The sequence below is a fragment of the Arachis hypogaea genome, chromosome 13, assembly GCF_003086295.3.
Source record: "Arachis hypogaea cultivar Tifrunner chromosome 13, arahy.Tifrunner.gnm2.J5K5, whole genome shotgun sequence".
In the NCBI taxonomy this organism is placed as follows: domain Eukaryota; kingdom Viridiplantae; phylum Streptophyta; class Magnoliopsida; order Fabales; family Fabaceae; genus Arachis; species Arachis hypogaea.
Window position 1 is genome coordinate 137,593,925 of NC_092048.1, and position 27,517 is coordinate 137,621,441.

Genomic DNA, 27,517 nt, shown 5'->3' on the forward strand with positions numbered 1-27,517 from the left:
ATTCATTGTCTAGTACCTGCTTAATTTTTCTAAAATTTTATTTTCTGTGCTCAACTAAACAAAGCAAGTGAAACACAATCCAGAATCTGTTCTGTCCGAAACAAAAATTAAAACCTTTTTTGCCCGATCAAACTCTATTCACTGGGTTTATTATTTTTTTTGAAAATATTTGATAATCAAATTAAATAAAAATAGTTAAAAAAATTTTATTTAATATTTATTAATTATTGAATACTAAATAAAAAGATTTCTGACCTTTTTACTTTTTTTAGCATTATCTTTTATTATTATTATTATTATTATTATTATTATTATTATAGGCCCTAGCCCCTAGGTGTGGGACTTCTTGCCTGTGTTGACATGCAGGGTCGCTCTGAATCTGAAACCTGAACAACGATGTCTTGTAGCTGTTTGCTGTTCATCACTCTTATACCGAACAACCTACTATGCACCACATATATTATTAATGCAACCACCCACATGCTCTCACCTTTTCACTCACTCACTTCAACTAACCTTTTTCCCATCCTACTTTTTTTAAGTATAAAGTAAAATATATTTTTTGTTCTTAAAATTTGATAAAAATTTTAAAAATATTTTTAAGTTTTACTTTGTTTTAATTTTGTTTTAAAAAATTTTTATTTGCATCAATTATATTTTTAATGGCTAATTTTTTAAAATATTTATGACCAATTCAACAATAATTTTATAAGAACAATCCTCAACACAAGCAAATAAAGCATAATTTTCATGTATTATTGTTAGATTGGTCTTAAATTTTTGGGACATATAGATATCGAGGGTATATTTGATGCAAATCGAAAATTTTTGAGACAAAATTGAAACAAAATAAAACTTAGGAATATTTTTAAAATTTTTGTCAAATTTCACGGAAAAAAATATATTTTACCTTAAAATATATAATTATTCTTTTGTTTTTAAAAGATAAAAAAGGCAAATTACTCATTTAAATTGTTTAAAACCATAATTATTAGAATACAATTTTTAAATATTACAAACACAAATGCAATATTTATATTATTATAAAAACCGCGAGAGAATATAGTGGTTTCAGGAATGCACATAAACTGTTACAGGGTGTATAGCAGTTTATGTTAAAACGCGTGTGATGAGAAAGGTGTAACGGTTTCTGAAGGAATGCAATAATGAAAAAATTGCAATACCCCTATAGCGATTTTGGATAAATTACTAAATTGGTCCCTTACATTTGGGCGTAAACCTGTTTGGGTCCTTGAGATTTAAAGTGTCATATTTGAATTCAAAAAAGTTTCATTTAACTTCAATTTAGTCTCACCGTGAGGTCAAAGATAAATAACTAACGAAATGTCCTACATGACAGCAGTATAAGAACAAAGTCAATAATTTGGAGAATAAGTACAAGCTCTAGAGGCACAAAATCAACTGTGGATACATCAATACATGTATTTAATATTTTTTTTAGTTTTATAGAAAATATGTTATTTAAATTATAAAAAAATGATAAATAAATATAGTGATGCATCCACGGTTGATTTTGTGCCTCTAAAGCTTGTACTTATTATCCAAATTATCGACCTTGTTCTTATACTGTTGTCATATAGGACATTTCGTTAATTATTTATCTTTGACCTCCGGTGGGACTAAATTGAAGTTAAATGAAACTTTTTTGGATTCAAATAGGACACTTTAAACCTTAAGGACCAAAACAGGATTACGCCCAAACGTAGAGGACCAATTTAGTACTTTACCCTAGTGATTTTTTTACAAATGACTCATTACACAAATCGCGGATGGGTGTAGCAGTTTACATATGCCTATAAATCTAGTGGAGGCAGTAGAAAAATTCTTTATTTCAATTGAAACCAAAAGTTTAGAGAGAGAAGTTTGTTTAGAGAAAGAATGAGAAAAAGAGTTGTGGACTCAGAGAAAAAAGACTTGGAGAGGATTTGGCCACTTGAGATTTCTAGAGGTTCCATTTTCAAGTGGGACCATGGTGGACGAATGCAGCTTTTACCGACTTAATAGTGTTGTTCACGTTACTGACGGTATCAATGAATAGGTAAGTTTGTTTCTTTTAAGTATTAAAGTTTAAAACATAAAATGTAGTATTTAGGGTGCAGGAATTAGAATAGAATTTAATGTTTATAGTTTAGTATTTGAAATTTAAGATTTAAAATTTCAAATGTAGAAGGTTTGTCTTTTAGTATTTGAGATTTAGGATTCAAATTTTAAATGTAGAGTTTAAGGTTTGTAGGTTAAAATTTTAAATATAGTATTTAAAATTTAAGATTTAAAATTTAAAAGTTAGAAAGTTTGTAGTTTAGTATTTGAAATTTAAGACTTTATTTTAGATATAGAATTTAAGGTTTATAGTTTATTATTTGAAATTTAAAATTCAAATTTTAAACTTTGCACTCAACACAGCTTCCTCTTTAGTTTGGAAAGATTGCCAATCTAAAATTCTGTAGTAGAATTTTTCTCATGCAATCTTTGACCCTCAAAGGTAGGATCTATATCTGGTTGCTGGCCGATGGCTTCTAAGTTCAACGTTAAAAAATGTGGAGGACAATGCTGTGTCCTGGAATTTGATGGCCCTTGATGTATAGGTAGGTTCTTTGGGTATCTTCATCACTGTCCCCCATGATGTGAGTAAGCTCTTCGTCCGAATCATCCTCTCGCATTGCATTTTCAACCCGATCCGGTTCACTCTCACTTGCAATATGCGGAATCATACGAGGTGACCTAGCTATCCTAACTACAACAGATGGAGGATCAGCCAACATACAAGCAGGTGCAACAACAGGCATCGAGGTAGAAGCACCCCACCATAGTCGACTGAGGATTCGGCACTGATGTCCTAGAACTGTCAACACCATCTTCCAACTTGGCATACAACTCGTGTATTCTCACTTTCGGAAAACTTCGCCGATAATGAAACAAAACTTGCATATTTTCGTCCGACCATATCACAAATGTTTCATACTTCGCACCAGTTGACACAACCACAATAAGAATATTGTAAAACAACTTCTTTACCCACTTTATCCCACACATCCCCACCTTTTGTAATATACTCGTTTTTAGCTTTGACAACGTATTTGTTTACTGAATAAAAACACTCACTGGTTCTCTGTTAGTAAACTTAACGCCGTATCTTTTTTTTTTTTCGAATAATGCACTAAAACTAAAACACTCCCCTCACTATCCATTTGTGAATTTGTAAAAATGGCAATCTACTACTACATCATTGCCTCCTTTTTGGTTTTTGTAGGCATTTCTTTTATGAATAAACCGCTATAAACTCACACGGTTTCTTAGACTAGCCATTTATAAAGAAACCGCTATAGGAATATCGCAGTTTTTTTTATTATTGCATTCCTTCAGAAATTGCTACAAGATATAACGGTTTCTCTTCACATGTGTTTTAACGTAAATTACTACACTCTATAACGATTTATGTGTATTTATGAAACTACTGTACCCTCTCACAATTTTTATAGTAATGTGAATATTGTATTTGCATCTGTAATATTCAAAAGTTATAGTCTAATAATTATGGGTTTTAAACAATTTAAATCAATAATTTGTCCTAAAAAAAATCTTACACTTATAAACATAAGATGACTAAAGAATAAAATATTTTTTCAACTAATTTCGGTGACTAATTTTAAAGTTATGTATTTAAATAAACATTCGAATTCATACATTAGAAGACCATTTAAAATCTCACCAAAAAATGAATAAAAACTTGTGAGATTCATTTATCATACATCCAAAAATATTTTAAATATCTAGTGAATTTTTGAAATTTATTTAAAACAAAAAAAATATCAAATTATACTAAAAAAATACTTACAAATATTTAAATTACTATAAAATATCTAAAATAGATCATTATATATATAGAGAGATCGCTAAAAATCGTCAACGGATTGTTGGACTAATTTTTTATTAATTTATTATTGATTATTTTGTTACCAAACTAAACTAATTTGCTGATCGATTTTCAGTTCATATATAATTTTTTATTGGTATTGAAAATAACTTTTTATTTTTTAAATAAAAGCAAAAAATAATGTGGGTTAAAATGACATAATACAAAAATATGAGTTTCAAGAATTTGTTTAAGGTAAAAAATAATTTCGCTGTAAGCGAAAAACAACTTATAACTTTGATACTTAAAAAAACCCTTTCGCCCCGTCTAATAATAATTTGCTGTCGTGTATGCTTCGATCACACGAACAATTCTTCTATATTAAAAGTTTCATCCATTGAAATGAGCTACACATATGTCTATCTAACAAAGCAGATCGGTGAATATCTTCTCTACAATTAATGAAACCCCGTATCAACAATGTTGTATGACCATGTCTCACGCACGTGTGTGTTATATTGGTCTTCTACGTTGTAGAATTAGTAGTATAGAGCAGTATATTATATCTTTGGCCAGCTGGAGTTAGATACTTTTAGTTACTAGTATTCGTGAAGTAAATCATTTAATAAATAATGTTTATCGAGTACACAAATCATGAATTTTCGTAGATTAGATATGCATGGAGAACCATAACCTTTTCTAGAAATTTTACGTTCAACCAATACCGAGAATCCCGGAGTTTGTGTTTTCTTTTTCTTTTTTCTTTGGTTTGTTTTTTTTCCTTTTCTTTTTCCATCACTATACACTACAAGAAATATGTCTAATATTATCGGATTTAGGGTCTCGAATTATGGTCAAAATTATTGATGGATTAATGGAGAATTTTGTAAAAAAATTTATTACGTCAAATAGTTAATGATAGATTAGCTTTTTCAACAGTAAATTCGTCGATAATACTTAACGACAAATGGGAAGAAATAGGCACAAACGTGAGCGTCGAATTTACTGTCGATAAAATTCGACGGTAAACGGTTTTAGTTCAACATTGCATATTGATAATGACATGCAAGGAGTTATCCGACAATAAACCATTTTAGTTGAATGTTATATTTTGGTGACAGGAGTTACCGTTGGATTTATCTCACGGTAAATCTGACGGTAATGAAACTTAAAATTGATAGTGAACATTCTCTCCTTTCATTTCGAAAAGTCTCTCTCTACACTCTTCTTCTCCGTTTCTCTCTCTACCTATTCTGGTTGCCGCCGCCGCTCTAGCCTCGTCTCTCACCGCCGCCTCTTCCTCTCACGAAAATTAGCCAGTTTCCTGTCGCCACACCGCACTACATCATCGTCCAGCAATGCCACCGCTGCATCTCTCTCAGTCGCCGTCAGGTGATGCGTGAGCATCTTATACCCTTTTTCTAGTTATTTTTATATTTTTTTAGTTAGATTTTATTTACTTTTACTTGATTTTAGTGTAAAATCACCTTTAGATGCTACTTTTAGTCTTTCTTGTGTTTTTATCGTTTTAGGTAAAATTCGGAGCAGTTTGGAGAAGCCTAGAGCAAGAAAGGAAAATGCTGACAGCACCCTCCCTGGGCGTTCAACGCCCATTCCTGAAGTTGAACACCAGCAGTAGCCCGTTTCACACCTCTTTGAGCCTCCAAGTGGATTTAGCACTTCTTAGTTTTATTTTATTTTTTGTTGTAATTTTTATTTACAAATAATATCTTTTAGGTTTAGCATTTATTATTAGGTTAGTATTTAAAGGAAAAGATCAATTAGGTTTAGGATCTTCTTCCTTTCGCACTTTTCAGAACCCTATTTTCTTTGTAAGTTATCAGCAACTAAACCTCCTGGTTAAGGTTAGGAGCTCTGTTTATTTCTATGGATTAAATTATTATTCGTCTATTTTAATATATGTTTCATTCAATTCTAAGGTGTTGTTTTCGTTTTTAATCTTATAAAATTGGGTGGAACAGGAGTATGACTCATTTTCTATACGAGTTCTTATGATTCTCGTGAGAGTTATCTCGTTTGAACTATAGCTTGAGAATACGCCTCCTAGATGGCTAATCACACAACCTGATGGAGATACGCAACATCTATTCAGCTGGGATTGGGGTGATTAGGGTCTTTGTGGTATAAACTAGTTTTCTGAACTTCACCCTCCGGTCTGAATTAAATGACCACAGGAGTGGCGTTTGATGAGGATTATAGGAGATTAAATTACTAAGGGATTATGGTTTAATCACTTACAGTTTACCATACAATGAATCATTTATTATTAAAATAGTTAGTAAGAAGTTTTAATCCGAAAAGATAAACATCTCCGAGACCTTAACTGTTTTCTTATATTGATTTTACACCAAATTCTTATTGCTTTCTTTATTGTCTTGTTTTATGCGTTTTCAACCATAACTCTTTTTACTGTTTGCCTAACTAAGTCTAACAGGATAACCATTGCTTGCTCCGTCCGACAATCTTAGTGGGATCGACCCTCACTCACCTGAGATATTACTTGGATGACCCATTGCACTTGCCGGTTAAGTTGTGCGAGTTCTAATTTCGCGCACCATCAGGTTCCATGCATCTCCCTCTTATATAAATTATAATTTAAAATTTATTTACATATTAATTTAGAGACTAGTTATATCTTAACTAGTGATTTAAGATTTGATTATTTATATATTAAAATAAATTATATAATTTTTAGTGTTTGTTTATTTTACAAAGTTAGATTGCTTTAAATATCTATTAAACGTATTATGCATTTAAGTTAATTAGTAAAAATGATTGAAGCCTCTTCGTGAGTGAATTAAGATTTCAACCCTTGTATGTTGGTTTGGATGGAACCTTTGAGGGATGGAGAAATCCAAATTTTAGGGGAGACTCTGTCGAATTTTTATGAGATTTTGAGTGAAATTGAATTCGAAAGTTTTTGAATTATGTTTAGGATTGATAGATATTTGTGTTAATTGTGACATGAATTGGTTCCTCCTTTAAATTCTTATGTTAAGTGTTTTGGGTTATTTGTTATAATTATTTGTTACTCATACATTTTCTCATATTTATTGTAATTATTTTGTTATTTCTTGAGTTTCTTATGTATTATTTTTTGGTATTTATTATGTTATTAATATGTTTACTGTATTGAGTGTTTAATATGTTTAGAGTTTATGAATTTAATTGTGTTTTGATTAGTGTTAGTAACATATTCGTTGTACAGGCATAATGACAGATAGCAGAGATAGGTCAAATAGGTCACGTGGTCATGATAGAGGGTGGGATTCTGATCCACCGAATCCCCTAAGGCTGCCCAGTCATCACCCTCGACCCCAGCTACCCTGGCTATCCCATCGACCCCCTATGATGTCACAGGCAGGTCCATCGGACCAGCAATTCCTCATAGTCCCAAACCCGAACTGGGTGCCGCCTTCTGCGATGCTTCCTACAGATGCAGGGACGACGTCGACAGAGCTTGTGGTTGGTGATTCCTCCAATGTCCCCAAGCATGATGCCCCTCCACCACCACCCGTCATCAATAGAAAGACCTATGACTACTGCGCCGTTAAGCGGTTTCAGTAGATGATGAGCACCGCTAGTCAGAAAAAGACCACTTGACATCGTGGATCTGTCCAAACATCAAGCGTGACTTGGAGGCTTATTTTAGAGATAACAATAGGTTCAAGCGTCGCCGTCTGACAAACATCGCTAACAGGGCTTCGCACAGGTCGTCGAGGTATATGAGTGAGTTAGCAACCTTCATGAAGGCGAAGACCAGACTGGTAAGAATTTTGTCATTGTTTAATGTTTTAGTAGTTACTTGAAATTGTTTTCTACGTTTCTTTTTTATTATCAATTTAATTAATTAATTAGTAGTATAAATGTTAGTTTAATTTTCTGATTTAGTGGATTTAGGTGGTTAATATAGGTTACAATATGTTAGATTAGCCTTTGAGATTGCTGAAAAATGTAACCCTTCAAGGGTGGCTAAATCCAAATTTTAGGGAAACTCTGTCGAAATTTTTATAATATTTTTAGTGAAATCGAAAAAATTAAAATTATGTTTTCGAAATTACAATTAAGATATTGAACTTCATGCTTATATTTGCCTGACATTGATTAATTTGTTTATTTATTTTATTGATTAGTTGATATATTATTTGTAGTTTAAGTCATTGGATTGTGAGGCAACACTGGTGAAGACCTTAAAGTATACCCATATTTTGAAGGCAAAAAATGAGAGATTTGCTAATGAGCGGTTTACGACCCATTATGTGAGTTTAAATTTATCCCAAGTTTCAATTTTATTCGGTTTAAAGTCAATTATTTAACTATTATCCTAATCACAACTAACGTGTGTGACGCAAGACAGAGGTTGGAGGCTGCAACCCAACAATCTCAGTCGCCTAGTGGGGCCGGCTACGAGACCTCCATGGTGGATCCTAATAGGATTTGGCGCGAGATTGCCTCTGAATCCCACAAGAATCTCCGCTTCAGGTTGGAGTCATTCTTCGCCAGTGGCATCTGCTCCTCTGTGTTGGCAGCTTCCTCTGCGTCTGCCCCTGTCACCAGCCCTGCTGATCAAGGGAGGTGGTGCGGAAGCTAACACAGAAGTTTTACCAGTAGGTGGAACAGTGTGAGCAGAAGTATCAAGAGATTCTTGCACGCGTTGCCATCAACTCTGACCTAAGCAAGAAGCTGGAGCAGCTCGACCAGTTGCGACAACAGATGGAGGAGTACAGCCAGTAGATGCACACTAGAGGCAGCGGCGTACTGGTTCCAGCGGTCACACTGCTAGTGGAGCACCGACGGCAGCACCTCCTCCGCCACCGCAGTAGGGGGACCACGATGCCGATGACGAAAATTACCGAAATCTGTAGGATATAGGGTTGCACGCATTTTTGTTTGTCTATTTGATTGTATTCTATATTTGTGACATTTTATTTCATTCAGAACATTTTTTTTAATAGAATAAGTTTTTTATTTTTGGCAATGTTAAATTTAGGGTTTATAAAATTAACATTACCGTCGGATAAATCTGACGGTAGCATAGCTCCTAAACACGTGAAACGGTACCAAAGTGACGATAACTATCAACACAATCTCGCCAAATTTATTGAAAAGTCCAACGAAAAATCTATCGATAATTAGCGTTAGACAAAATAAATTTGACGGTAAGCAGTTTATAGCAACGTTTATACTGTCAATCCAAAAACGACGATAAATTTGACATTATTCAGCGTTTTTCCTATAGTGATATATAATAGTTGTAGTTATCAATAGTAATCTATTATGCCAAATCACCAATAGTAAAATTAAGTATACTTCTAATTTAATATGGGCCAAATATTAAGTGATTGATGAGTTTAGTTTTCAAAATAAATGTTTCACGATGAATTCTTTCCTTGTGATTAACTTTTTATTATTTTAAATGTTCAATGTTCATTTTCACGTTGTGGTTTTCTTCCTTCCTTTTTTGACGCTTGGATGCGGTCAAGTAAAGTACTTAAAAAAACATATATATTTGTGAAGTTGTATTTCTTATTATATATATATATATATATATATATATATATATATATATATATATATATATATTAGTTTTTTTAAATTATTTCGAATGTGGAAGGGATTGTCATCGCCCATATCAACCTTGCAGGTACTAAGGAGGCTCACTAAACTCGTGGCAAGTTTTTTTTAAATAAAAAATAAAAAACTTATTTAATAATGCCCTGCCATGCATGGACATTAAATTTGGAACATTTAATTTCTGTATTAATTTAATAATGAAGTAAAAAATAGAGTAATTTAAATATATTGGTACATGATATATTATATACAGATGTGGACTTATAAGTATACAAATATGTAAAATACATTCTACGATTGGCATGAAAAAAAAAAGAAAAAGAAAATAGTTGTATTTTGTAAGCAAAGATAACCAAATGTTAAAACGTGTCCTTTATCCTCTACATGCAGAATAAAACTGTACGTTAATCACATTGGAAGACACCAAACATGACCTGCGTTTCGCAAGTTCTCATAATAAAATGTGATCTGCGTTTGACAGGAAAATAGCTTGCATACACAACACGTGTATGTGAAAGGGTAATAGAGGATTTTTATAACGCATTTTACATTATGCTTGGAAGGCAGGTGAGGATACTTCAACTCGTTTATGCGTTTTGTTTGCAAGGAAGAAAAAGACGAGGAAGAAGGTTGAGTGTTGAGTAAGTGAGGAGAAAAAATACAATACAAAAAATGCTTCATAATTTTATATTTTTTCAAAAATATATTATTAAATTGATCATTCTCAAAGGGTACATATTTTTTGAATTTTAATTATGAATAAGTTTATTTATTTGTGTTATTATTAGAGTGTATATTGATACTATCTGTATATATGTATTCTTTGTAAGTATGTATATATATGTTTTCAACGAAAAAGTCTTTCGCAGGATTACACGTTTTAGGTTTTAAACAGACTCCTATTTTAGTATTAAATATGTTTAGAGTCGTCGTAATATTCAAGCTATCAGAGTGGCACAGTTGGAAGCATGACATTCTAATAGTGACGGTGTTATAGTCATGGCCTGGGGATAGACGAGTAATCCCTACCCAAGTTATGGTTTGGAGCACCTACCTGAGTAGACGAGTAATATCTATTCTGGGTTGGGTGAAACACTGGCATGGGGAGACAAGTAATACCTATTCCATGTTGTGGTGTTCTGTCCTAATTTAGCTACCGGACATATCGGGTTTGGCTTTATAACCGACAGATGAGACTCATCAGCCATAAGGCAGACATGCATCATATGCATTTGCATGCTTTGTTTAGGTTTGAAGTTTTTTTTGTTTGCCCAATTACTTAACTGTTATTAACTGTTATCTGAGCTACTTGCTGTAATTGCTATCCATACCTGTATTTTCTTTGTCTGTTTTACCTGTATTTGTTCTGGTGTGGTACTTTTGAGATTGAGTTTTGGTGCTGAATTGATGATAGTGTTGATTGATTGCGTGATAGATTTCTGATTGGAGTTTAGCTAAGTATGAAAAATCAAGCTGGTTCAGCATAGACTTAATGAACCTATGCTTAGAACAGTTGGTTATTCATACAGTTTAGAAAACTTTTAAGATATTTCTTATAAGAAAAGAGGTTTTGGATTTTGGATGATCACTGTGTTTGAAAACAGTTTTCTTTTGTAAATATCTTCTTATAACATTTCTGAAAATTCGTGATGAGGCCATGCGGTTAGGTTCTCACCCCTACAGGTTTATCTTTTTAGGAATCGGGCAAAGAAGTTTACGAAGAGTTTATTTGCGTTTTACTTATTCGATATCGTTATACTAGTTTAGTCATTATTTATTTATCCTTCGCCATTAATATTGTATCTTGTAAAGAGGGTTAGGAATTTTTATTGTTACATTTGTAAGTATATATATATATATATATATATATATATATATATATATATATATATATATATATATATATATATATATAAGTGGTTATGATTGATTTGTATGTATGTAAGTGTGTTTTCAAATAAAAAATATTTTCAATTTTTAAAAGATTAGTTTATACGGTTCGAGTTTTGCAAATGCTCCTTTTTTATTATATAGTATGGAAGTCGTCGTAGTACTCCTCACTATCAGAGTGACGCAGCTGGAAGCGTGACATTCAGGTAGTAAGAGTGTTACACATCCCACCCCAAATGTTGTTCAAACTTAACGTACAAGTCTATCATCGGCACTTGAAATCTGGTTTGTTGATGAATATAGAACATTTGCTGCATGCATGCATTGTCTGTGATGAGCATTATTTGAAACTGTATTAGCTCACCAAAAATGTGTACATAATTCCTGTATAAAATATTGCTCATCCTCTTTAAAATGTGATTTTATTTGTTCTCACAAAGACCATTTCACAACTCTACAAAATTGATGGTGCATGGAATAGCAAAAGAAAACGGACGTTGACAAATAAATGTCACTCCCTCGCTTGTATTTGGTATGATCTCACCGTTATAATACACTTGTAAATTTATAATATCTTCTATAGCCTCAACTTCACATCACCTAAAATTTTTTGACATTGCTAACTGTAAGGGAAAAAAAAAACACAAGTATAATTGAGTTATGGAGAGACAATAGTATTTATAGGCGAAATTCTCAGATTAAAATATTTTATTTAAACAATACGTAATTTATGCTTTATCAAAATGTAACTTGTATTTTGTAAGTTTTATTTTTAAAAAATTTCAAAAATACAAAATGCAATCTGCGTTAAAAAAAAAAGGACAAAATAAAAAAAAAAAACAAAAAAACACAACCTGTGATTTACTCCAACATCATAACAATATAAATATTACAGAAGCATTTATTATATTTTGTATTAACACTAAATTTTTTTTCATATGTAAAAAAATAGCCACATCCGTAATGAAAACAAAACAAATATGTCTACACAATAGGGTTAGTGTTGAGCAAGAGATTGACGAGAGAGTGGTTAAAGTAAAGAAAAAACAGCTTTTGAAACAGGGAAAATTGAAAGACATGCTAGTCTTTAACCGGTAAAAATGTATGTATATTGTGACAGTGTGATACATGAATTAATTAAGGTGTAAGGTATGTGCCATTTGCCAACTGTTGAAAACGATGTGTGTGAATCCTTTAACGGCGCCAAGGGTAACACCTCCATGTGCACCTACTTTGGCTTTTTCTTATCAACCTTCAAACTTCAAAATCAACTTGGTTCGTTTATTATTGTGGGGGCACCACCCATTACTATTGTAGCTAGAGGAAAGAAAAAGATACACAATCTATAATAAACAGACGAGAGAATTCAAATATCAAATCACAAGATATCATGTCAGATTAATTTTATTTTTGGTACAACATCAATTTGTTATTATTATCTCCGTGATATGGGTTGCCCCCCCCTATATTGTATTGTCCATTCCTTGATGTTAAAACTTTGTACAGTTTGTTATGTGTATGCTCGTTTTGATATTGAAGGATTTTAGTTTTAACATAAATCAACCCAATCCGTCTATAATAATTCTGTCCATAATAGATAATTGGGTATAATAGGATCGAATTTTGATTAAATCTTATTTTAATTAGTTTGGATATTAATTTTGAAATTGCAAAACTTAAACCAATCCGATTTTTTTAATTAGATTTATATTAATTTTTAAAGATTGAAATATTATATATATATACAACTTTATTTCTATGTAATGCAAATTATAATATTTATTTAAGTATAACTTTGATGATGTTTTACTTTTTATTTATTATTTACATAATTTTTTTTATTTTAAAATTTTTTCTAAATTTTATTTTTAATTGGATATCTAATTATCCGAATTACGTACTCTAATCCGAATTTAATCATTTCGAACTATCTACTCATAAAAAATATCATATCCAAACTAATTTGAACTAATTAAAAATTAATCCATACGGATTTCATTCTTCCCCAAACTCAAACAATTCGACCGATAAATATCCTTACATGTTAGCATTTCATATCGAGGAATATAACCATATAGTTAAACTAAAGTGAAAAAAAAAAAGTAGAAGCAATCATTTATTATCAATTTTAAATTTTAGATGTTTTAAAAATTAATTCTTAAAATATTTATAAGTTAAAAAAAGTTTTGTCATTTGAACTAATTTATGAATTAAATCCATTCAATTTTAATATAATATCAAAATATATATAATATAGCCTAACTAAATTATCTATAAGATATTTATTTTTTTATTAAAAAATTTAAAAAAATATTAGAGAGCAGTTCTCTCATTCAAAGTCGTCATGTTTGAAGAAAATAATTGGATTAATAGTTAAATTAATTTTTACTAAAAAATTTTATCAATTGAATTAGTTTTTAAAAAAATATAAATTAATTATGTTTGTCTTTTTATCATTCTATTAATAATTTTTATCAATAATTAATAATGTAAAATAATAACTGACAATATACATAAAATTTAACATGTTCAATTAGACTTTTGACTAAATATATTTATAAACATCTATCAATTTTATTCCAAAGTTATATTGGAATTAAAATTTATATAATTAAAAAATAGTTAAATTAATAAATTTTTATAAACATTTATCAATTAGAATGTTTTATATTATATATGTTGTCAATTAATATTTTACATTATCAATCATTAACAAAAATAATTAATAAAATGATAGAAAAACAAACATAATTAATTTTCAATTTTTAAGAAAACTAATTTACATTAATTAATAAAATATTTTAAAAATAAATTTAGAAAACGACTAATTTTTCAGTAATTAATTTAACCATTAATAAGAAAAATCACGTTATTGTTTAGCATTTGTCCTCATCATATAATAATTAACTAATCAAATAAAATAGTTAGACCATGAGATCAGTTAATCCAAATCCATCAAATATATTTTATATATATATATATATATATATATATATTATTCAAGAAATAAATTATACCCCTGATTGGAATTTTTTTTTTATTCAAAATTGCTGAAAATTGAAAGATTCTTTGCAATAAAAAACACTAGCTGGTAAAAAAACAAGGGACCCTTTGGGTAATACAGGTTGACTAGTAGTGGTGGTGTTAACGAGAAAAAAACGTTAGAATATTAACGGCCACAACTTCCTTCTTTTCCAATTGCCTTGTCTCATCTACTGTTTTTTCCTTCACTGTCTTAAAAAATCAATCAGGACCGTCCACTTGTCCCTAGGATGATTGCTGCGATGAATTGAACCAAGTCACATGCAAATGTGGTGGACCAGTGTTTTCCACCTTTTGATGCTATTTTCACTTTTGCCAAGGAAAATTCATGTTTGTATTTTCTTGTCTTGCATTTCCAACCTCTTTAATTACTCTTCTTCTCTTCTGCCACATTTTCGAGAATTCAAATCCCCCATTCCACATTCTCCTTTGACTAACCCACTTGCCTAATCTTCTTTACTTCTCTATCTCTGCTCTGTGGCCCACCCTATGTTGGACTCTTTTGTAGTTTTCGTATCCTCATTCACACAAGGATTTATAGGATATCAATATTTTTTAGTCGAATTTAAAGTATAATTATTGGATTACTTTAAAGGTTTAATTATTCTAGTTTTACAAAATTTTTAATTAAATTTTTATATATTTTTTAATTTAATTTTTGTACTATTTTTTTAATTAGATTTTTTTTAACAGTAATTTATTTAATTATATAGAAACCCAAATAAAAAATAAAATAATATAGAGACTCAAATAAAAAAAAATTTAGAGACCCAAATTAAAAAAATTAGTGCAAAAATTCAATTAAAAAAAAGTATAAAAATCTAATTAAAAATTTGACAAAATTATAAGAACTAAGAGAGTAATTAAATCTAACTTAAACGACTAACTTGTATTCAAATAAATTTTTGATATTATACTTTTTAAATCATTCTTAACAAATAGTCTCTAACTATCAATTTAGTAATTACATGGAGAAAACAATTGAAAGAAGGAACAATTTATTCAATTTCACGAAACAAATTACGTATACTTCACCGGGATAAGTACTGTTTTCCTTGTAATGTTATTAAGTAGTTGCTGGTGGTTTGTCTCCACTTATTTGATTCCCTGCTTCCCTTGCATATTTCTCAATACCTTTCTTTACCAACAAGAAAGAACATTAAACCATTGATCTTTTTTAAAAACTAAAAAGAATAAAAAACATGTGTCTTCTAATATGTATTAAGGGGTTAATTCCCCTAACATGTAAAAGTCTAAAAGATACAGTAAAATAGTTTATTTTATTTATTATAAAAAGTTAAGTGTTTAATCTTCGTCAAAAATTAATTCGTTGTGAATCTAAATTTTATTTAAAGATCTGTTAAATTACTTTATAACAAGATAAAATTTGAGATCTGATACTTGTTTAAACAAATCAAATTAGTTGATAGGAAGTTAGTTAATGGCCATATATCATGTATTGTTTATTCATAGTGTATAACCAAATCATAGTGGTATAATTAATGATTGATTTTTTATTATTTATTTATAACTTAAATAATTAAATTCATTTTCTATTTGTTGATCACCATTGTGAGATCATGCTATTTTATTTCTAGTATTGTTTCATTATTGGTTGATGCCATATGCTATGCACACAATAGCGAGTGGCAAGTATATAATTTTGAGGAAGTGGATATTTTTTAGTAGAAAAAAAAATTAGATAATGTCTAATCTTATTTTTTATTTTTTTTATTTAATTTTGATCTTATTTATAAAATTAAAAATAAAATATTATATTTTATTTTCTCAAATGTTAAAAATAAAAAAGATTTATTTTCTAATTTTGAGGCATGGTTTATTTTATTTTACCAGAAACATGCATGGAGCATGCTCTTATTAATTATTAAACAATGCCACGCAGCCCTGAAAATACATCGAGATTGTTGGGTTGGATCGTTTAACGATCTTAAACGAACATATTTGGTTTTAAAATAGACTCGTGAAAACGAGGTATTTAATTGGTTCTTAAGAATTAAATTTCTATTTTATATAAGTCCTTAAGAATTATTTTTATTGGACTAATTGATTTTTTTGTCGTTTTGAAATTAATGTAGACTAATTTATTTTATAATAATATTTTTTGAAATTTAATTCTCTTATAAAAATTTTGTTAAGAATTTATTTATTTAACATACATAATAAAAATTTGATTGAAAGCGACATAATAACTAATATGTTCGATGAGAACAATTTAAAAAAATATATATACTGAATAAAAGATTATTGAAAACTAAAGTATTTGATTTAAAATTTATTGAAATTTAATTTAATTTTTTTTTATAATATCTTTTAATTTATCAGGTCAAAGATTAATTTGTCATAAATCTAATTTTTATTTAAAAATTTATCATTAGTCAATATTTTCAACTCTAACCCAATAACTTATTAAAAAAATGTAAAAAAATAGACCCAAAATTAACATTTAAGTCCAAAATATTATTTTTTAATTCAAAAAATATCTATTTAGACAAAAATTAAAAAACAAAAAACTAAATAAGATAGTCCGTTATTAATCTTCAAACTTTCCTTAAATATATTCTACTTCTATTTTAAAGTTGCATATATACTTAATATATAATTAGTTCTCCTGTGATAAAAAAAAAAAAAGCCAAAACAACTAGTTTGACATCAATAATGCTGCACATTCATCTCCCCCTCCTCCAAATTTACGTTAAATATACGCACGTCTTCCTCTCCCTCCTATCGACGTAACAGATTTACATAAATTTCTTTTTCTACGTAAACATTCATTTTCTTCTTCTTCTTTTCTTCAACGTTAACGATTTGCATTGTAATTTTTTGATCTGTAATCTCTGCTGCTCGTCGTTCTTCTTCTTTTTCCTTCTCTTATGCTCGTTGTTCTTTTCTGCTGCCCGTCCTTCTTCTTCCTATTCTTTTTTTTTCTTCTTCGATTTTGTGGATTTTTTTTCTTCGTTTTCAAATTTTAATATTCTATCAAAACAATAAATGATTCAACTTCAAATCAGTTGAATGAGAGCGTTTTGGACAATTCTTCTTAAACAAATCAAGTGGACGAGTTTTGAATTTTTTTTAATCTAATTGAATGTACGCATGTTTTTTGAATTGAATTGATAATCTCTCAATTGCAGACACAGGTGTTTTGAATTTATATATTGGATAATGTTTCGTTCATTTAGTACTATATAGTTGTTTCACCATAATAACATATTCGGTTCATTCTGCAGAAAGCTGTTTGAATTTGATTTTATATAATGGATAATGTTCCATTCATTTAATACTATACAATTGTTTCACCTTAATAATGTGTTCGATTCATTATGCAGAAAGCTGTTTGAATTGATTTTATACAATGGATAATGTTTCATTCATTTAGTACTATACAATTATTTCACCATAATGACGTGTTCGGTTCATTATGCACAAAGCTGTTTGAATTTGATTTATATAATGGATAATGTTCCATTCATTTAGTACTATATAATTGTTTCACCATAATAACATGTTCAATTCATTCTGCATACGAGGTGTGTTGTGGATGAACAATTTGTCCCAAAAGTCGGGAGATTTTCAAGACACTAGAAGAAGTCGGAAAGTCTTACAAAAATTATTCTAAAGAGTTCAAGAGTTTCTAAAACTGAATACTGATAGCAACATTTTTTTAAAAATTATCTCTCTGCTATATTGATATATGCATTGTTTTTGTTCACCCTGTGTATTAATTTCGGTTCATTTATTTTTTGGGCTCCTGAAACAAAATAGTAGCCAGATATATATATATATATATATATATATATATATATATATATATATATATATATATATATATATATTAACATCTCAAACCAACAGGACAATGACTAATCCATCTTGAATAAGATATATACATTAACATTAAATTTCTAATAACATTTACATTAATATTCACATATATACATTGTTTGGTTTTTTAAACAAGTTAAACAAAATCGTATTAATTACAACCAATCAAATAAATTATATCCTATTTACTATCTATATGCCCAAATGTGAATTTACAATTGGGCTGGAGACTGGAGAGGACAGCAGATGGATTTGGGAGTCTTATTTCTTCAGATGCCTGAATTACTTGGTCTCTGATTTTGTTCAGTTTGTGAAATAGAATATTTAGACCATATTCGAGCCTGAAGCAAAAAAAAATTGGTCAATACTTCACTCGATACACTGACAAGCACAATCATGCATATTTTAATAAAGTGAATCAAAATGGCCAACCCAACTAAATCGAACACCATTCATGTACTGAATAAAACATGATAAATATTCAATCATCAAGAAAAAATTTTTTGCATGCAAAAGAACTCAAATGAACACATAACAATCAGGTGAATCAAATGATAAACACCAGTGAACTGAACACCAATCATGTGATGAATAAAACGTGATAAACATTCAATCATCAAGTAAATAGTTTCTGCATGTAAAAGGACTCAACTAAACACACTAATAATAAAATGAATTAAAATAACCAACTCCACTTAACTGAATTTCATTGATGTTCTAAATAAAACTTAATAAACATTCAATCAACAACAAAAATATTTCTGTATGCAAAAGAACTCAACTGAACGCATTAACATTCAGGTGAATCAAATGACAAACACCTGTGAACTGAACACCAATCATGTGCTGAATATAACGTGATAAACATTCAATCATCAAGTAAATTATTTCTGCATGCAAAAGAACCCAACTGAACACACTAACAATCAGGTGAGTCAAATGACAAACACCAGTGAATCGAACACCAATCATGTGCTGAATAAAACGTGTTAAACATTCAATCATCAAGTAAATCATTTCTGCATGCAAAAAGACTCAACTAAACACACTAACAATCAAATGAATGAAAATGAGCAACTTCACTGAACAGAAAGAAAATAAGAACACATTTCCATTCCTATGCCCTAGTTACGCCAAAAAAATGGAATCAGACTAAGTCAATCTACTAAACAAAGTAACTCAATTCATTAAACCTAAAATGCAACTACGAGAAATACGAGATTGCAAGATTTTAAATGAACAGTAATTTTTATCATACCTTTCGCAATCTCTGTTCTTGTTTTCATTTGTTTTTTCTTCTTTATTTCGAAATCTTCTCGCGATTATTTTCTAGTAACGGTTTTCGCAGAGAACACGAGTGAAGTTTGAGAGATTTTGAGACAGATTCGAACTTCTCCAGTAACAATTTCAATGTTGAAGAAAGAACATTGTTTCATATTCAAGGCGCGAATGAATATGTTAACGTTTTGTGCGTTTGGGCACGTAGAGTCACGTTTCATTTAATGAAATTGGGTTTTTTTATATTGGGCCACCTTGAATAGAGTTGGATAAAAAATTATATGTATGTGTAGCATAACTGTTTATATATATATATATATATATATATATATATATATATATATATATATATATATATATATATATAATGTTGGCCTCTTTATTCTTTTAACATGTTAACTTGAGGTACAAATTCCCAAATTTTATTAATAATAAAGTTATATATATATATATATATATATATATATATATATATATATATATATATATATATATATATATATATATATATATTGGCCTTTTTTTGAACATGTTAACTTGAGGTACAAATTTTATTAATAAAGTTATATATATAAAGAAATTAGATTTTTTATTTTAATAAATAAAATAAATGTAATAATTAATGAAATAAATAACTTTAAAATTTATTACCGTGACCCTCTCTTATCTCGTTTACAGTGTAAATGGGATAAGAGAGAACGACGGTTATATGTACAACTTGTTGACAGCGTTTGACCGGACACCAATTTGAATTTTTCAACCACTTTCTCCTCTCTTTTACCCCTTTTTGACAATATAATCGATAAATACGACGATTGCGCGTGTAGCTGGTAACGATGGACATCAACAGGCTGAACAAGACTTCGCAATGCCGGGACAGCCGACTTTGCGATTAGTTCTGTTTTGTTGAATTTTATGCAATCCCATATAGATATATGTGTGTATGTAGCCATGGTTAGGGTAGTCGTCAAGAACTAGAATATTGTTTGTATAATTAGAAACAGGTCATTGGTAAAAATTTGGAATTCTCTTTTATTTCACTTGTGTTAGGTTGTTACTACATAATTATTAGTTTGGAACTCTATTTTATTTCTCTTAGTTTCGTCAAATTTATAATTAATTTTTTTATATTTTTTAATTTAGTTATTATACTCCTTTTAATTTCATAAGTAGATTTTTTATTTCAAATATATTAAAACTAATAGAATGATATTTTCTAAAAAATATGTAACTAAATATTTAATTATGTTCTTAATTATAAATTCTATAATTTATAAAAAAGTATTTATTTAACAAAAAAATTTTATACTGAAAATATCTAATTACAAAACTTAAAACAGTGTAGGAATTTAATAAAAAAAATATAGAAACCTATTTAAAAATTTAGTGATATTATAAGGACCGTTAAACTTAAAAGAACCAATAAAAGTTCGTAAAATTACTTATTGATAATTGTGAACATATATTTTTTCTTCAGATGCCTCGCCTTCTACTGTCCCGGTGAGTGAGTCATTCCCTTCCTCCACCCGACGCCATCGTCTATATCTGAGGGAGGTTGGATTTGACGACACGGTACCTCTCAGGGATTTCACATTTGACAATGCCCTTATTACGGCATTTGTGGAGTGATGGCGTCTGGAGACCCACATGTTTCATCTCCCATGGAGTGAGGTCACTATCACCCTACAGGACGTAGCGTACCACCTAGGTCTACGCGCCCACGGGGACCTTGTTGGGGTGCTTCCGTGACTTCGGTAGGTGGTACCAGACGGAGATGTGGCAGTTGGTGGAGCGGCTGATGGGTGCTAGGCCTACGGTGGCTCCACAGCAAGCGGTGCAGAGGAAGGAGTCGTTCACGCTGAAACTCGTATAGCTGCGAGATCGTATCCGACAGATGCCCCCTACGGACGACCTAGAGACCCTTCGACAGTACGCTAGATGCTACATCATGTTACTGATTGGAGAATATTTGATGACGGACAAGTCGAACAACTTGGTCCACCTGCGTTGGCTTCCACTTCTTGAGGACTTTGGGCGGTGTTAGGCATTGTCTTGGAGCTCGGCCATGCTGACCTGGATGTACCAGTCACTATACTCGGCAGCACACCGAGGCATCACGAACATCGTTGACTGCATTCCGCTGTTGATGTCCTAGATATACTAGAGATTTTTTTAGTGGTATCCACTGGAGTGAGCTATCTACATGTATCTTATGGCTGCAAGGTTACAACTGTTTATTAATTTATTTAGTAATTATTCGTTTACATTGTGAACGAGATAATTTTACACGTATCTTGTTTACAGTGTAAACGAGATATATACGTGTCACGTCCACATGTTTTATTTCGTTTACACTGTAAGCAAAATACGTGTAAAATGATCTCGTTTACCGTGTAAACAAGATAAGTGAAGGTGACGGATTTGGTAATAAATTTTAAAATTATTTATTTCAATAATTATTATATTTATTTTATTTATTAAAATAAAAAATCTTAAAAAAAATGTTCATTACACATGTAACAAAATCCCTTATGCCGCTACTTGCCTACTTCAATGGAACCCATCCACTTCAAAATTTAAAGCTAGCTCAGCAATGACAAGTTGTGCAAACAGCAAATAGTCAAATTTCTTGTGCTTTCCAGCTTAGGATTAGATGTGTATCTAATCTTTATATCGAATTCCCTTTTTTTTTTTCCTGTCTATGTCAAATTCTCATTTAATTGTTAGGTGTATTTTATGAACTTCATCTTCATGTATTATTCTTAATTAAATATCTCTCTCTAATGTAACCAAAATTGACGTTAATTATAGCTAGCTGGCAACAACAATTTTCTTTGAAAATGAATTATACAAAGAGATTATCAAACATTGATCAGGTACACTATATATGTATGTTTTCATTTCACCCTTACAACCTTTGTGGTACATATATAATCAAGTTATCCATGAAGAAGAATTACCCTTATGGTTAATATAGCATTAATCAAAGAGATTAAGATTTGAACCATTCGGTATAGTGTTATTTATTTATTTATTTAGAGACTCGAACCCCCAACTTCTTAGGTGAATATAGAAAGACTATGTCATTTGAGTTATAACTCATTGGCCATTCGATATAGTGTTTAAGCTGCATGATTTTATCAAAAGCACTAATTAATGATGATAGTTATAGGAATACAGTCAGACAAGAATTTGACACCAATAATATAATAGATAAAATTATTATTTGTGCATCAAAATTAGTCACTATATATTTATATTTATATATATATAGTTTAACTGATTTTTAATATATATTTTATATTTTAAAGTGTATTACGTACTATAAAAATATTATTTGTACAAAAAAATTAGTCACTAAAATTAATCATAAATATATTTATGTATAAATATATATATAATTTAATTTATTTTTAATATATATTTATATTTTAATATATATTTTATACTGATAACTAATTTTAGTAATTAATTTTAATATATATATATATATAGCATGATTGTATATACTAACTAATTTTGATATATAACTAGCATAATTATATAATGGGTTGTCACAAACTTATTATAAATTAAATAACTGAAGGAAAGTATCAGCCCCTGTTTTTTCCACGCCCATGTGGGATGTTGTTTAAAGTGATTATCGCATAATCATATCTTGGGGTGACTCTTGTGATCACTAAAAGGAACAAAATCATTAAGCATTTCCCTCCAATTTCAATTTTCCCAAACCATAGCTTTTACTTGCATTCAAACTTAGAGAGTAACTAGCGTGAACATTCTATTGAGTGGCACGTTTCTTAAAAAATGGGTTTTCCTCACTAGTTAAAAGAAAGAAAAAATGGAACCGCAAGAAAATCCTTCATAGGTAGATAAGATTGAATGGCAAAACAGATTTCTTTATGGAAGAGCAGCTTTACTTTACGAGTCCCACACAATTCACATAAAGGCATTGGGCATGCACGACCAAAACACACACCAACTTTCAAAGCTTGGCCTAACGGGTTGCTCAGTGCGCGTGAACAAATATACCTTAATTATTCCTACAATGTGGGAGAGCATTTTATCCATCTCTCTTTGATAGCATGTGAGAGGGAGTAAAATATAATGTTGGTTAGATATGCATGCATATGAAGCCTTTGCATTGAAAAGTAGGATTTACTTTGAAAAAAGGAAAGGAAGCTGTATCTTTAGATTAATTTTAACTCCTCAACATTGTTGGATAACTTTAAATTAGAAAAATAGTAAAACTAAGTTGTCATTATATACTCTGAATTCAGAGTAATTTTAGCCCCTCAAAATTATTAGACAACTTGAAATTAGAATAATAAAAAGGGTGTGACACATACTTTTTATAATAAAAAGTGTGTGACACATACTTTTTATATAAATTATACATATTTTTTTTTTCAATTCAAACTTTTACGGTTGCCGCCGGTTAAAGTTTACCAATTTTGAATTTGAAATAACATACTTTTTTTTATCTCTCTTCTTTTTATTTTCTCCATTTTTCGTCTCCAACTAACTAACCTAATTTAGAGAAGATTTTGACATCCCTAGAGCATATGTTGGCTTTGTTTGTTTGAAATAAAGTGGAAAAAAGATAGTCGGAGAAAGAAAAATAGAAAAGAAGTGGATCAATTTAGGGTTAAGAGTCAAATTCGTTCCTTAAAGATTACTTATTTTTTAAATTAGTTTTCAAATAATTTTTTTTAGTCATATTAGTCCTTAAAAAAATTATTTTAAATAAATATAGTAATTATTCATACTCTAACCCAACAAATAAAATCAAGCCCAACAAAACAAAAAGGCACACCCAAGAGACAAAGTTCTACTTACCCAAGGCAGATAACTATTTCTAGAAATCTCTCCTACTATCTCTATCTTTTCTAAAAGATAGATTCAAACAAACTTTCAAGATAAAAGAAACAGTTATCCATCCGAAAAGATGGAACTACTCCAACAAAAGTAGTTATATACTCTACTATAAATACACTGACACCCCTCAGGTATAAGGCACGTTCTACTCTATTAAAAAACAGGTACCACCCCTCACGAGAAACTGGACAGGCGGCACCTCAGTATCAAAGAGGTCGGACACTTCCATATTAAGGGATCTGGACCTCACGTTCAGACCCAAATCTACGTTTCAAGTAATCCTCAGAATAGTAGTTATTTTAAGTATTTTAATCTTTTAGACTCATTAAATTAATATAGTAGTTATTTAAAAAAAAACTATATTAAAATATTAAGATTCAACAAGTGATCCAAAAATTGATTTTTCAATTATTGAGTTCTATTATATAAATTAAATAATAATAAAAATTATAATTAAAAGATTTAAATTTTAAAATAATTACAATATTATTTAGTGAGATTTAAAATATTAAAATTTTAAATATATAATCAACAATAATTTGATAAACCCGTTTAAATAAAAAAATTCACTATAAAAAAATTATAATTTGAAAACGTAAAATTTTAAAATACAAATTACAAAATAATTTTATAATAATTTAATTATTTTTATTATTTTATGTAAAGAAAATTTTGTTTATTAAGGTTTAAAAATAATATTAAAATTAATACTATAAAAAATATTTTAAATTTAATATTATGAAAAAATAAAAAAATTTATATAAGGATTAATTTGAATAATTTTTAAAATTTTAAGGATAAAAATGACTAACGTCTGGACTTTTAGAGACCATTTTGATTATAAATAACTTTTTTACATGTCAAGTGATATGTGGCATTAATCTACCACGTCATCATGCCACGTGACACTTAACGTGACACATCATCATCTAACTAATGAAATGACTAATTTGACTTACGTTTTATCTTTTAAGGACTAATATAACTAAAAAAATCATTTGATGACTAATTTGAAAAATGAGTAATCTTTCAAGGACGAATTTTACTATTAACCCATTAATTTAGGGATAGCAAAATTATATGCAGAAAGGTACCTGTGAAGGTTACTAGCGACGTGAGATTAAATTGGGACTTTACCAAATGAAAAATTCTATGTTGTTTACTAGTAAAAGAAGCGTAATATGTTGATCATATGTGTCAAGAGAAGAAGTGTGATGTGTGGCTTTGTATGCTTGTTTCTGACTCATATGAGTAAATTCCTATAGTGGTTCTTGAGATTTATCGAATTACTCTATTTAGTCTTTAAACTTTAAAGTTTCAATTTTATCATAGTGATCCTTCAAATTTAACTTCGGACACCATAGTGGTTTTTAGAGTCATTTCCGATGTGTCGATAGTGACACAGAGATAAAGTGTTGATCCGGGATCGTTTGTCACGTTAAAAGTTTTCACCGGCTAGATGACATGATAAGATTGCAATTGGGTCCAAATTAGTCCCTCCTCTTATAAAATCTTAATTCGTCCCCAATGTTAAGATTGGGCTTTTTTTTCATCTTATTTTTCTTTTTCTTCTTTTTAATCGAAGCTCTCTAACTATCTGCAACTACTTAACATTAAAAAATTATAACAGAAGGTGGGTATACAGTTGCAAGCAGTTCGATAAGGTTACTTTCTAAAGGATATTGGACGAGGACGACTAATTGCAGGAGCACATCGCGTGTGCCGAAATAGTGTGGAGTGACTGCTGTCCAATTTTGCGATAATTTGGGACAAATTTAAATTCAAACAAACCTTTTTTTAGTTGTCTTTATGATGCGAGTTAATTTGTTAGTACTGTGTTAAGTTGTTAGTTCTTTTCTATTTCTATAGCATCTTATTTATTTATTTTTGTTTCAAACAATAGAAAGAGATGGTTTGGGTTATTTGTGTGGGTAGACACTTGGACAAGATGACCAAATTTCAGAGTGATCCCATAGTTGTTTGAAAAGAAACAAGATGGAAAATTGCATGAACTAGGTCGCTCTGAAGTCATCATGAATAACTTGAATCCAGAGTGGATAGAGAAAATTACTGTTGCTTTTTAGTTTGAGATTGTGCAACCACTTGAGTAAGCTACTCCTTTGATAATTTAATTTCCTGTTTCTATTCTAAGATACATTATATTCATATTTTTTCTTTTTTGACTAACTTGTAACTACTTGTCTTTTGACCCCTTTCCAGATTTCATGTGTACGATATTGATTCAAAATACTATGGTGTTCCCACTAAGATTTGTAAAAATTAGACACTAAAAACTATCCCTTTTTAACATTTTCTGCTTAATGCCAAGTTGTAAGTTGTAATCTGCTAAATTTACTGAAGAAGAAGAAAATTTAACAAAGGGGCAATTTATTAGTTGAAAACATGTAAAAATGTGTAAGGTTCCACTTTTTCTGAGGTCAGTTTCATTCTACTTATTGACCTCCATTGATTACTAACATGCCAATTTGGTGTAACATTTACACTATTTCATTTTTTTTTTCTGTGAAAAACTCTACTTTTAAATAATTTGGATGCTGCTTTTTATTGACATTGGTGTTTCTTATTTGTGGTTTCAGATAATGACTAAACATAGCAGGAGCATAATTTTAAACCTCCTAAATATGTTTAGGTCAAAATACTCTACTTATCTCATGTGCAAACAAAATATCTTTTTAATAATTTTACTTATTTTGTTAGTACTCAACGAGATAAATAATATAGAAAAAAAAATAATTTTCTTAGATCTTCTCTATACATAATTGTTATATTCATTTTATTTATTTAAAGGAAAAGTATATAGAATCAAAAGTTACCCGTCAAAAACTAAACAAAACCACATTAATTTATATTAATAATTAATTTTAAATTTATAGAATTCAAAATTTAAAAAATTTAAAATTAATTAAGTAAACCTAATTAAAACCTATAAAAAAAGCTTTCCTTTTCTCTCTCACATTAACCTAGTCACCTACAATAATCACACACACTTCTCTCTCACCAATACTGTTGGAAGCGTCGGCGACTTCCATGCTCTCCGAGATGCACTCAACAAGCGCAATAAAAATCTATACAGACAACTCAACCTTGTATTGAACA